The sequence below is a fragment of the Callionymus lyra genome, unplaced genomic scaffold, assembly GCF_982586985.1.
Source record: "Callionymus lyra unplaced genomic scaffold, fCalLyr1.hap1.1 HAP1_SCAFFOLD_646, whole genome shotgun sequence".
Taxonomy (NCBI): domain Eukaryota; kingdom Metazoa; phylum Chordata; class Actinopteri; order Syngnathiformes; family Callionymidae; genus Callionymus; species Callionymus lyra.
This window is the reverse complement of record NW_028258876.1, coordinates 1067-12500: the sequence shown is the minus strand read 5'-3', so window position 1 is coordinate 12500 and position 11434 is coordinate 1067. Positions and strand designations below refer to the sequence as shown.

The 11434-nt window shown below is 60.1% G+C and overlaps 1 non-coding gene across 1 annotated transcript; it reads left to right on the top strand.

The window, feature by feature from the left end:
* The first annotated feature begins 3214 nt into the window (after nt 1–3214).
* LOC148057776 (5S ribosomal RNA) lies at nt 3215–3333 on the top strand. Its single transcript, XR_015710420.1, has one exon. It is a non-coding gene; the product is annotated as a 5S ribosomal RNA (ribosomal RNA).
* Nucleotides 3334–11434: the final 8101 nt, after the last annotated feature.

Below are 11434 nucleotides of genomic sequence, written 5' to 3'. Positions count from 1 at the left end.
TCTCCCAACCAGGGGGCCTGGGGAGCCTCCTCCTGCGGGGATGGGGAACCAGGGGCCTGGGGAACATTTTCAACACTTTGGGGCATTTTTAAACACTTTGCTCTTTTTCCCCCTCTCCCAACCAGGGGGCCTGGGGAGCCTCCTCCTGCGGGGATGGGGAACCAGGGGCCTGGGGAACATTTTCAACACTTTGGGGGCATTTTTAAACACTTTGGTCTTTTTCCCCCTCTCCCAACCAGGAGCCTGGGGAGCCTCCTCCTGCGGGCATGGAGAACCAGGGGGCCTGGGGAGCCTCCTCCTGCGGGGATGGGGAACCAGGGGCCTGGGGGGCCTCCTCCTGCGGGGATGGAGAACCAGGGGGCCTGGGGAGCCTCCTCCTGCGGGCATGGGGAACCAGGGGGCCTGGGGAGCCTCCTCCTGCGGGGATGGAGAACCAGGGGGCCTGGGGAGCCTCCTCCTGCGGGGATGGAGAACCAGGGGCCTGGGGAGCCTCCTCCTGCGGGCATGGATAAGCAGGGGGCCTGGGGAGCCTCCTCCTGCGGGCATGGAGAACCAGGGGGCCTGGGGAGCCTCCTCCTGCGGGGATGGAGAACCAGGGGGCCTGGGGAGCCTCCTCCTGCGGGGATGGAGAACCAGGGGCCTGGGGAGCCTCCTCCTGCGGGGATGGAGAAACAGGGGGCCTGGGGAGCCTCCTCCTGCGGGGATGGAGAACCAGGGTGCCTGGGGTGCCTCCTCCTGCGGGGATGGAGAACCAGGGGGCCTGGGGAGCCTCCTCCTGCGGGCATGGAGAACCAGGGGGCCTGGGGAGCCTCCTCCTGCGGGGATGGAGAACCAGGGGCCTGGGGAGCCTCCTCCTGCGGGCATGGATAAGCAGGGGGCCTGGGGAGCCTCCTCCTGCGGGCATGGAGAACCAGGGGGCCTGGGGAGCCTCCTCCTGCGGGGATGGAGAACCAGGGGGCCTGGGGAGCCTCCTCCTGCGGGGATGGGGAACCAGGGGGCCTGGGGAGCCTCCTCCTGCGGTGATGGGGAACCATGGGGCCTGGGGAGCCTCCTCCTGCACCAGGGGGCCTGGGGAGCCTCCTCCTGCGGGGATGGGGAACCAGGGGGCCTGGGGAGCCTCCTCCTGCGGGGATGGGGAACCAGGGGCCTGGGGAGCCTCCTCCTGCACCAGGGGGCCTGGGGAGCCTCCTCCTGCGGGGATGGGGAACCAGGGGGCCTGGGGAGCCTCCTCCTGCGGGCATGGAGAACCAGGGGGCCTGGGGAGCCTCCTCCTGCGGGCATGGAGAACCAGGGGGCCTGGGGAGCCTCCTCCTGCGGGGATGGAGAACCAGGGCGCCTGGGGAGCCTCCTCCTGCGGGGATGGAGAACCAGGGGCCTGGGGAGCCTCCTCCTGCGGGGATGGAGAACCAAGGGGCCTGGGGAGCCTCCTCCTGCGGGCATGGAGAACATGGGGGCCTGGGGAGCCTCCTCCTGCGGGGATGGAGAACCAGGGGGCCTGGGGAGCCTCCTCCTGCGGGGATGGGGAACCAGGGGGCCTGGGGAGCCTCCTCCTGCGGTGATGGGGAACCATGGGGCCTGGGGAGCCTCCTCCTGCGGGGATGGAGAACCAGGGGGCCTGGGGAGCCTCCTCCTGCGGGGATGGAGAACCAGGGCGCCTGGGGAGCCTACTCCTGCGGGGATGGAGAACCAAGGGGCCTGGGGAGCCTCCTCCTGCGGGCATGGAGAACATGGGGGCCTGGGGAGCCTCCTCCTGCGGGGATGGAGAACCAGGGGGCCTGGGGAGCCTCCTCCTGCGGGGATGGAGAACCAGGGGGCCTGGGGAGCCTCCTCCTGCGGGCATGGAGAACCAGGGGGCCTGGGGAGCCTCCTCCTGCGGGGATGGGGAACCAGGGGGCCTGGGGAGCCTCCTCCTGCGGTGATGGGGAACCATGGGGCCTGGGGAGCCTCCTCCTGCACCAGGGGGCCTGGGGAGCCTCCTCCTGCGGGGATGGGGAACCAGGGGGCCTGGGGAGCCTCCTCCTGCGGGGATGGGGAACCAGGGGCCTGGGGAGCCTCCTCCTGCACCAGGGGGCCTGGGGAGCCTCCTCCTGCGGGGATGGGGAACCAGGGGGCCTGGGGAGCCTCCTCCTGCGGGCATGGAGAACCAGGGGGCCTGGGGAGCCTCCTCCTGCGGGCATGGAGAACCAGGGGGCCTGGGGAGCCTCCTCCTGCGGGGATGGAGAACCAGGGCGCCTGGGGAGCCTCCTCCTGCGGGGATGGAGAACCAGGGGCCTGGGGAGCCTCCTCCTGCGGGGATGGAGAACCAAGGGGCCTGGGGAGCCTCCTCCTGCGGGCATGGAGAACATGGGGGCCTGGGGAGCCTCCTCCTGCGGGGATGGAGAACCAGGGGGCCTGGGGAGCCTCCTCCTGCGGGGATGGGGAACCAGGGGGCCTGGGGAGCCTCCTCCTGCGGTGATGGGGAACCATGGGGCCTGGGGAGCCTCCTCCTGCGGGGATGGAGAACCAGGGGGCCTGGGGAGCCTCCTCCTGCGGGGATGGAGAACCAGGGCGCCTGGGGAGCCTACTCCTGCGGGGATGGAGAACCAAGGGGCCTGGGGAGCCTCCTCCTGCGGGCATGGAGAACATGGGGGCCTGGGGAGCCTCCTCCTGCGGGGATGGAGAACCAGGGGGCCTGGGGAGCCTCCTCCTGCGGGGATGGAGAACCAGGGGGCCTGGGGAGCCTCCTCCTGCGGGCATGGAGAACCAGGGGGCCTGGGGAGCCTCCTCCTGCGGGGATGGGGAACCAGGGGCCTGGGGAGCCTCCTCCTGCGGGCATGGAGAACCAGGGGGCCTGGGGAGCCTCCTCCTGCGGGGATGGGGAACCAGGGGGCCTGGGGAGCCTCCTCCTGCACCAGGGGGCCTGGGGAGCCTCCTCCTGCGGGGATGGGGAACCAGGGGGCCTGGGGAGCCTCCTCCTGCGGTGATGGGGAACCATGGGGCCTGGGGAGCCTCCTCCTGCGGGGATGGGGAACCAGGGGGCCTGGGGAGCCTCCTCCTGCGGGGATGGGGAACCAGGGGCCTGGGGAGCCTCCTCCTGCACCAGGGGGCCTGGGGAGCCTCCTCCTGCGGGGATGGGGAACCAGGGGGCCTGGGGAGCCTCCTCCTGCGGGGATGGGGAACCAGGGGCCTGGGGAACATTTTCAACACTTTGGGGCATTTCACAAGCGCTTCCCTCGCTTACGGCCACACCACCCTGAATGAGCCCGATCTCGTCTGATCTCGGAAGCCAAGCAGGGTCGGGCCCAGTTAGTACTTGGATGGGAGACCGCCTGGGAATACTGGGTGCTGTAAGCATTTTTTTTTGCCATTATTTGTGGGTAGAAAAGTGAGAAAAGTGACCTAAAATAGAACCGGGACTAGGCGGCAGTTCCCCCCACCAGGCGGCGGCATTTGGGGCATTATTTGTGGGTAAGAAAGTGAGAAAAGTGACCTAAAATAGAACCGGGACTAGGCGGCAGTTCCCCCCACCAGGCGGCGGCATTTGGGGCATTATTTGTGGGTCAGAAAGTGAGAAAAGTGACCTAAAATAGAACCGGGACTAGGCGGCAGTTCCCCCCACCAGGCGGCGGCATTTGGGGCATTATTTGTGGGTCAGAAAGTGAGAAAAGTGACCTAAAATAGAACCGGGACTAGGCGGCAGTTCCCCCCACCAGGCGGCGGCATTTGGGGCATTATTTGTGGGTAAGAAAGTGAGAAAAGTGACCTAAAATAGAACCGGGACTAGGCGGCAGTTCCCCCCACCAGGCGGCGGCATTTGGGGCATTATTTGTGGGTCAGAAAGTGAGAAAAGGGACCTAAAATAGAACCGGGACTAGGCGGCAGTTCCCCCCACCAGGCGGCGGCATTTGGGGCATTATTTGTGGGTCAGAAAGTGAGAAAAGTGACCTAAAATAGAACCGGGACTAGGCGGCAGTTCCCCCCACCAGGCGGCGGCATTTGGGGCATTATTTGTGGGTCAGAAAGTGAGAAAAGTGACCTAAAATAGAACCGGGACTAGGCGGCAGTTCCCCCCACCAGGCGGCGGCATTTGGGGCATTATTTGTGGGTCAGAAAGTGAGAAAAGTGACCTAAAATAGAACCGGGACTAGGCGGCAGTTCCCCCCACCAGGCGGCGGCATTTGGGGCATTATTTGTGGGTCAGAAAGTGAGAAAAGGGACCTAAAATAGAACCGGGACTAGGCGGCAGTTCCCCCCACCAGGCGGCGGCATTTGGGGCATTATTTGTGGGTCAGAAAGTGAGAAAAGGGACCTAAAATAGAACCGGGACTAGGCGGCAGTTCCCCCCACCAGGCGGCGGCATTTGGGGCATTATTTGTGGGTCAGAAAGTGAGAAAAGTGACCTAAAATAGAACCGGGACTAGGCGGCAGTTCCCCCCACCAGGCGGCGGCATTTGGGGCATTATTTGTGGGTCAGAAAGTGAGAAAAGTGACCTAAAATAGAACCGGGACTAGGCGGCAGTTCCCCCCACCAGGCGGCGGCATTTGGGGCATTATTTGTGGGTCAGAAAGTGAGAAAAGTGACCTAAAATAGAACCGGGACTAGGCGGCAGTTCCCCCACCAGGTGGCGGCATTTGGGGACCCGTAGTGTGGGCAGAAAACTCACCAAAGTGACTTAAAATAGAACCGGTGCAGGCGGCATGTTCCCCCACCAGATGGCGGCATTTGGGGACCCGTAGTGTGGGCAGAAAACTCACCAAAGTGACTTAAAATAGAACCGGCGCAGGCGGCATGTTCCCCCACCAGATGGCGGCATTTGGGGACCCGTAGTGTGGGTAGAAAACTCACCAAAGTGACTTAAAATAGAACCGGTGCAGGCGGCATGTTCCCCCACCAGATGGCGGCATTTGGGGACCCGTAGTGTGGGTAGAAAACTCACCAAAGTGACTTAAAATAGAACCGGTGCAGGCGGCATGTTCCCCCACCAGATGGCGGCATTTGGGGACCCGTAGTGTGGGTAGAAAACTCACCAAAGTGACTTAAAATAGAACCGGTGCAGGCGGCATGTTCCCCCACCAGATGGCGGCATTTGGGGACCCGTAGTGTGGGCAGAAAACTCACCAAAGTGACTTAAAATAGAACCGGTGCAGGCGGCATGTTCCCCCACCAGATGGCGGCATTTGGGGACCCGTAGTGTGGGCAGAAAACTCACCAAAGTGACTTAAAATAGAACCGGTGCAGGCGGCATGTTCCCCCACCAGATGGCGGCATTTGGGGACCCGTAGTGTGGGCAGAAAACTCACCAAAGTGACTTAAAATAGAACCGGTGCAGGCGGCATGTTCCCCCACCAGATGGCGGCATTTGGGGACCCGTAGTGTGGGCAGAAAACTCACCAAAGTGACTTAAAATAGAACCGGTGCAGGCGGCATGTTCCCCCACCAGATGGCGGCATTTGGGGACCTGCAGTGTGGGTAGAAAACTCACCAAAGTGTCCTAAAATAGAACCGGGACCAGGGGGCCTCTTCCCCCACCAGGTGGCGGGCTTGGGGGGCTTGGTTTCCGGGTAGAAAACTCACCAAAGTGTCCTAAAATAGAACCAGGACCAGGGGGCATGTTCCCCCACCAGGCGGCGGGCTTGGGGGGCTTGGTTTGCGGGTAGAAAACTCACCAAAGTGTCCTAAAATAGAACCAGGACCAGGGGGCATGTTCCCCCACCAGGTGGCGGGCTTGGGGGGCTTGGTTTCCGGGTAGAAAACTCACCAAAGTGTCCTAAAATAGAACCAGGACCAGGGGGCATGTTCCCCCACCAGGCGGCGGGCTTGGGGGGCTTGGTTTGCGGGTAGAAAACTCACCAAAGTGTCCTAAAATAGAACCAGGACCAGGGGGCATGTTCCCCCACCAGGCGGCGGGCTTGGGGGGCTTGGTTTGCGGGTAGAAAACTCACCAAAGTGACCTAAAATAGAACCGGGCTAGGCGGCATGTTCCCCCACCAGGCGGCGGGCTTGGGGGGCTTGGTTTGCGGGTAGAAAACTCACCAAAGTGTCCTAAAATAGAACCGGGACCAGGGGGCCTCTTCCCCCACCAGGCGGCGGGCTTGGGGGGCTTGGTTTGCGGGTAGAAAACTCACCAAAGTGTCCTAAAATAGAACCGGGACCAGGGGGCCTCTTCCCCCACCAGGCGGCGGGCTTGGGGGGCTTGGTTTGCGGGTAGAAAACTCACCAAAGTGACCTAAAATAGAACCGGGCCAGGCGGCATGCTCCCCCACCAGGCGGCGGGCTTGGGGGGCTTGGTTTGCGGGTAGAAAACTCACCAAAGTATCGGCAAAATAGAACCAGGGAAGGGGGGGATGTCGGTCACAAGGTGCCCGAGTCAGAGAACCAGGAAAACGGACATAAATCCAGAAAACCTCGGTGTCTGACTGCTCCTCAAAAAGTGGTCTTTTTGATGTCACGAGCGCAACCACCTAGAGGTTAATGGGGAGGGATGGTGTGAGCGCAAACGGATTTTTCCTAAGTGTGACTGCTCCTCAAAAAGTGGTCTTTTTGATGTCACGAGCGCAACCACCTAGAGGTTAATGGGGAGGGATGGTGTGAGCGCAAACGGATTTTTCCTAAGTGTGACTGCTCCTCAAAAAGTGGTCTTTTTGATGTCACGAGCGCAACCACCTAGAGGTTAATAGGGAGCGAGTACAACAGGGGAGGGAGTGAATGGGCTCGGACTGTGGCCGAGCCTGGTGCCTCAAAATCGGACAAGGTTGGACTGGAAGCCCGCTGAGAACTCTGGTTCTTTTGCCAGACGAAACGAATTTTTTCCGAGTGTGACTGCTCTGCAAAAAGTGGTCTTTTTGATGTCACGAGCGCAACCACCTAGAGGTTAATGGGGAGGGAGTGGAAAAAACGACAAAGTGTTGAGCTCCGGACCGGGATGGCGGGCGACTCGAGCGGTCATGCCCGACTTTGAGACACTTTGTCGCGGTCATGCGAGCGACCTCCACTGCTCCCCGGAGGTGCCCCGGACCGGGTTGGCGGGTGACTCGAGCGGTCGTGCCCGACTTTGAGACACTTTGTCGCGGTCATGCGGGCGTCCTCCGCCGGTCCCCGGAGGTGCCCCGGACCGGGTTGGCGGGTGACTCGAGCGGTCATGCCCGACTTTGAGACACTTTGTCGCGGTCATGCGGGCGTCCTCCGCCGGTCCCTGGAGGTGCCCCGGACCGGGTTGGCGGGTGACTCGAGCGGTCGTGCCCGACTTTGAGACACTTTGTCGCGGTCATGCGGGCGTCCTCCGCCGGTCCCTGGAGGTGCCCCGGACCGGGTTGGCGGGTGACTCGAGCGGTCGTGCCCGACTTTGAGACACTTTGTCGCGGTCATGCGGGCGTCCTCCGCCGGTCCCCGGAGGTGCCCCGGACCGGGTTGGCGGGTGACTCGAGCGGTCATGCCCGACTTTGAGACACTTTGTCGCGGTCATGCGGGCGTCCTCCGCCGGTCCCTGGAGGTGCCCCGGACCGGGTTGGCGGGTGACTCGAGCGGTCGTGCCCGACTTTGAGACACTTTGTCGCGGGCATGCGGGCGTCCTCCGCCGGTCCCTGGAGGTGCCCCGGACCGGGTTGGCGGGTGACTCGAGCGGTCGTGCCCGACTTTGAGACACTTTGTCGCGGTCATGCGGGCGTCCTCCGCCGGTCCCCGGAGGTGCCCCGGACCGGGTTGGCGGGTGACTCGAGCGGTCATGCCCGACTTTGAGACACTTTGTCGCGGTCATGCGGGCCTCCTCCGCCGGTCCCTGGAGGTGCCCCGGACCGGGTTGGCGGGTGACTCGAGCGGTCGTGCCCGACTTTGAGACACTTTGTCGCGGTCATGCGGGCGTCCTCCGCCGGTCCCTGGAGGTGCCCCGGACCGGGTTGGCGGGTGACTCGAGCGGTCGTGCCCGACTTTGAGACACTTTGTCGCGGTCATGCGGGCGTCCTCCGCCGGTCCCTGGAGGTGCCCCGGACCGGGTTGGCGGGTGACTCAAGCGGTCATGCCCGACTTTGAGACACTTTGCCGCGGTCATGCGGGCGACCTCCGCCGGTCCCTGGAGGTGCCCCGGACCGGGTTGGCGGGTGACTCGAGCGGTCGTGCCCGACTTTGAGACACTTTGCCGCGGTCATGCGGGCGACCTCCGCCGGTCCCTGGATGGCGGGCTCCAGTGAGGTCGGCGGGGGAAGGCTCGGGCTGAGGCCGACTTCGGTGCCTCAAAGTCGGACAAGGTTGGATTGGAAGTCCGCTGTGTTGAGGACCAGTGGCATTCGGCGGTGGAACGCTCAGAACTTGGCCGACATCGGTGCCTCAACGTCGGACAAGGTTGGAGTGGATGACCGCTGATAACTCTGGTTCTTTTGCCAGACGAAAGAAATTTTTCCCGAGTGTGACTGCTCTGAAAAAAGTGGTCTTTTTGATGTCACGAGCGCAACCACCTAGAGGTTAATAGGGAGGCACCATAACAGGAGAGGGAGTGAAAAGGCTCGGAGGGTGGCCGAGCCTGGTGCCTCAAAATCGGACAAGGTTGGAGTGGATGACCGCTGAAAACTCTGGTTCTTTTGCCAGACGAAAGAAATTTTTTCCGAGTGTGACTGCTCTGCAAAAAGTGGTCTTTTTGATGTCACGAGCGCAACCACCTAGAGGTTAATAGGGAGGCACCATAACAGGAGAGGGAGTGAAAAGGCTCGGACGGTGGCCGAGCCTGGTGCCTCAAAATCGGACAAGGTTGGAGTGGATGACCGCTGAAAACTCTGGTTCTTTTGCCAGACGAAAGAAATTTTTCCCGAGTGTGACTGCTCTGCAAAAAGTGGTCTTTTTGATGTCACGAGCGCAACCACCTAGAGGTTAATAGGGAGGCACCATAACAGGAGAGGGAGTGAAAAGGCTCGGAGGGTGGCCGAGCCTGGTGCCTCAAAATCGGACAAGGTTGGAGTGGATGACCGCTGAAAACTCTGGTTCTTTTGCCTGACGAAAGAAATTTTTTTCCGAGTGTGACTGCTCTGCAAAAAGTGGTCTTTTTGATGTCACGAGCGCAACCACCTAGAGGTTAATAGGGAGGCACCATAACAGGAGAGGGAGTGAAAAGGCTCGGAGGGTGGCCGAGCCTGGTGCCTCAAAGTCGGACAAGGTTGGAGTGGATGACCGCTGAAAACTCTGGTTCTTTTGCCAGACGAAAGAAATTTTTTCCGAGTGTGACTGCTCTTCAAAAAGTGGTCTTTTTGATGTCACGAGCGCAACCACCTAGAGGTTAATAGGGAGGCACCATAACAGGAGAGGGAAGGAAAAGGCTCGGAGGGTGGCCGAGCCTGGTGCCTCAAAGTCGGACAAGGTTGGAGTGGATGGCCGCGGAGAACTCTGGTTCTTTTGCCTGACGAAAGAAATTTTTTCCGAGTGTGACTGCTCCTCAAAAAGTGGTCTTTTTGATGTCACGAGCGCAACCACCTAGAGGTTAATAGGGAGGCACCATAACAGGAGAGGGAGTGAAAAGGCTCGGAGGCTCGGAGGGTGGCCGAGCCTGGTGCCTCAAAATCGGACAAGGTTGGAGTGGATGGCCGCTGAAAACTCTGGTTCTTTTGCCTGACGAAATAAATTTTTTCCGAGTGTGACTGCTCTGCAAAAAGTGGTCTTTTTGATGTCACGAGCGCAACCACCTAGAGGTTAATAGGGAGGCACCATAACAGGAGAGGGAAGGAAAAGGCTCGGAGGGTGGCCGAGCCTGGTGCCTCAAAATCGGACAAGGTTGGAGTGGATGACCGCTGAAAACTCTGGTTCTTTTGCCTGACGAAAGAAATTTTTTCCGAGTGTGACTGCTCTGCAAAAAGTGGTCTTTTTGATGTCACGAGCGCAACCACCTAGAGGTTAATAGGGAGGCACCATAACAGGAGAGGGAAGGAAAAGGCTCGGAGGGTGGCCGAGCCTGGTGCCTCAAAGTCGGACAAGGTTGGAGTGGATGGCCGCGGAGAACTCTGGTTCTTTTGCCTGACGAAAGAAATTTTTTCCGAGTGTGACTGCTCCTCAAAAAGTGGTCTTTTTGATGTCACGAGCGCAACCACCTAGAGGTTAATAGGGAGGCACCATAACAGGAGAGGGAGTGAAAAGGCTCGGAGGGTGGCCGAGCCTGGTGCCTCAAAATCGGACAAGGTTGGAGTGGATGGCCGCTGAAAACTCTGGTTCTTTTGCCTGACGAAAGAAATTTTTTCCGAGTGTGACTGCTCTGCAAAAAGTGGTCTTTTTGATGTCACGAGCGCAACCACCTAGAGGTTAATAGGGAGGCACCATAACAGGAGAGGGAAGGAAAAGGCTCGGAGGGTGGCCGAGCCTGGTGCCTCAAAGTCGGACAAGGTTGGAGTGGATGGCCGCGGAGAACTCTGGTTCTTTTGCCTGACGAAAGAAATTTTTTCCGAGTGTGACTGCTCCTCAAAAAGTGGTCTTTTTGATGTCACGAGCGCAACCACCTAGAGGTTAATAGGGAGGCACCATAACAGGAGAGGGAAGGAAAAGGCTCGGAGGGTGGCCGAGCCTGGTGCCTCAAAGTCGGACAAGGTTGGAGTGGATGGCCGCGGAGAACTCTGGTTCTTTTGCCTGACGAAAGAAATTTTTTCCGAGTGTGACTGCTCTTCAAAAAGTGGTCTTTTTGATGTCACGAGCGCAACCACCTAGAGGTTAATAGGGAGGCACCATAACAGGAGAGGGAAGGAAAAGGCTCGGAGGGTGGCCGAGCCTGGTGCCTCAAAGTCGGACAAGGTTGGAGTGGATGGCCGCGGAGAACTCTGGTTCTTTTGCCTGACGAAAGAAATTTTTTCCGAGTGTGACTGCTCCTCAAAAAGTGGTCTTTTTGATGTCACGAGCGCAACCACCTAGAGGTTAATAGGGAGGCACCATAACAGGAGAGGAGAGGGAAGGAAAAGGCTCGGAGGGTGGCCGAGCCTGGTGCCTCAAAGTCGGACAAGGTTGGAGTGGATGGCCGCGGAGAACTCTGGTTCTTTTGCCTGACGAAAGAAATTTTTTCCGAGTGTGACTGCTCTTCAAAAAGTGGTCTTTTTGATGTCACGAGCGCAACCACCTAGAGGTTAATAGGGAGGCACCATAACAGGAGAGGGAAGGAAAAGGCTCGGAGGGTGGCCGAGCCTGGTGCCTCAAAGTCGGACAAGGTTGGAGTGGATGGCCGCGGAGAACTCTGGTTCTTTTGCCTGACGAAAGAAATTTTTTCCGAGTGTGACTGCTCCTCAAAAAGTGGTCTTTTTGATGTCACGAGCGCAACCACCTAGAGGTTAATAGGGAGGCACCATAACAGGAGAGGGAAGGAAAAGGCTCGGAGGGTGGCCGAGCCTGGTGCCTCAAAGTCGGACAAGGTTGGAAGTGGATGGCCGCGGAGAACTCTGGTTCTTTTGCCTGACGAAAGAAATTTTTTCCGAGTGTGACTGCTCTTCAAAAAGTGGTCTT